This window comes from Hylobates moloch, unplaced genomic scaffold (genome assembly GCF_009828535.3).
Source record: "Hylobates moloch isolate HMO894 unplaced genomic scaffold, HMol_V3 SCAFFOLD_6643, whole genome shotgun sequence".
In the NCBI taxonomy this organism is placed as follows: domain Eukaryota; kingdom Metazoa; phylum Chordata; class Mammalia; order Primates; family Hylobatidae; genus Hylobates; species Hylobates moloch.
Genome location: NW_026658918.1, coordinates 1,859 through 3,797, shown reverse-complemented (window position 1 = coordinate 3,797; position 1,939 = coordinate 1,859). Strand labels below are relative to the sequence as shown.

The 1,939-nt window shown below is 37.6% G+C and overlaps 1 pseudogene; it reads left to right on the top strand.

Annotated features, from left to right (window-relative positions):
- Positions 1-1,074: 1,074 nt before the first annotated feature.
- On the top strand, positions 1,075-1,670 carry LOC116465591 (GTP-binding protein SAR1a-like; annotated as a pseudogene).
- Positions 1,671-1,939: the final 269 nt, after the last annotated feature.

Here is a 1,939-nt window from a genome sequence, read left to right as displayed (position 1 = left end):
AGTGGAATACAGCTGGACAAATGGCAAGAGACTAGCTCTCTATGGGAAGCAAAACAAAAGAAAAATCCAAAGCCAAGCAGAGAAACAAAAACAAGGTATTACTAGAGGATTTCGAATTATCTCATACGCATTACAACAACAAAATCAAACTCTGATAACCATAGCAACAAATTCCAACTCTGGTAACCATAGCAACCATAGCAACTAGGCAAATTTCAATCCTAGCCCAACTCCTGATTAGATCAACACAAACCCCCACGCAAAAGGCCCCACAAAAGGAAAATCATGCTAATTTTGAAGTGTATTTTTAAAATGAAATTATATGTACTATCTTATAAATGGTCATCTTTCAACAACAACAAAATTATGTGGCATGCAAAAAACATGAAATGAACACAATCTGAAGAGCAAGAATCTTTCTAAAGCAGACTCAGATATCACATGGCTGTTGGAACTATCATTAAAACATTTTAAACAACTGCAATTAACATGTGTAATCACTGGTTCTCAAAAGCAGGTAATTTTGCCCACAGAAAATATTTGGCAATATCTGGACACATTTATCATTGCCTTAATGGGAGATGTGTTACTAGCATCTAGTGGGTAGGGGCCAAGGATGAGGCTAAATGTCCTGCAAGGTGCAGGGCAGCATTTTATTTATTCATTCTTACAGTTTTCATTTTTTGCTGAAAGTACAGATATAATCTTGCTTGTCATCTACTTTTACTGTTAGAGCATTTAACAAAGGAGTTCCCAACTTTGGCATAATTGATATTTTCAGGCAGATAATTCTGTTGTAAAAATAAAAGGGATATGTTAATAAGACTGTAGTAATCATTTCATGATGTATATGTATATGAAAACAACACCCTAAATTTATACAATAAAAAAGAAAGAATAATATGGCAATGCCAGAAATAAAAATCACAATAGGAAAGTCTTGGGGGAGGGTTGTGATGTACATCCAGCGAGTAGCTAGTGGTCCCAGGTGCTGCTGGTTTGTGTGCTCTGAGGGAGAGTCTGAGCCACATGCTGCTGCCAGAGGAGCCCCTCAGGCCAGTGTAAGCATTAATAATGTCTTTCATCTTTGAGTGAATCTACAATGGCTTCAGCATTGTGATCTAGTTCCTAGGGCTCTACAAGAAATATAGAAAACTAGTATTCATGGGTTTGAACAATGCAGGCAAAACCACTCTTCTTCACATGCTCAAAGGTGACAGATTGGGCCAACGCATTCCAACACTACATCTGACATCACAAGAGCTAACAATTGCTGGAATGACTTTTACAACTTTTAATCTTGGTGGGCACGAGCAAGCACGTCGGTTTGGAAAAATTATCTCCCAGCAATTAATGGGATTTTCTTTCTGGTGGATTGTGTGGATCATTCTTGCCTCGTGGAATTCAAATTTGAGCTTAAAGCTTTAATGACTGATGAAACAGTATACAATGTGCCAATTCATATTTTGGGAAACAAAATTGACAGAACAGATGAACTCAAGGAAGAAAAACTCTGTGAGATATCTGGGCTTTATGGACAGACCACAGGAAAAGGGAATGTGACCCTGAAGAAATTGAATGCTTGCCCCATAGAAGTGTTTGTGTGCAGTGCGCTCAAGAGGCAAGATTATGGTGAGGGTTTCCACTGGTTCTCCCAGTATATTGACTGATGTATAGTTCAAAAATACCTAAGAGAGAAGAACAGAAATTTTCCCAACATAAAGGAAATATGCTTTTGAGATTATGAGTATCCCTATTACCTAGCAGCTTAACTCTTTATCTCTCTCTCTCTGGCCCACTACGTTTGCTGTTTCTTCCCCTTTATTTTTCAGATTCCCCTTCTTACTTTTTCTCTTTCTCCCTTTCCCAGTTTCTCTTTTCTTTCTTCTTACAAAAAACTTTTGAGCTTCCCTTAGTAACTCTTTAATCAACTTTTTAT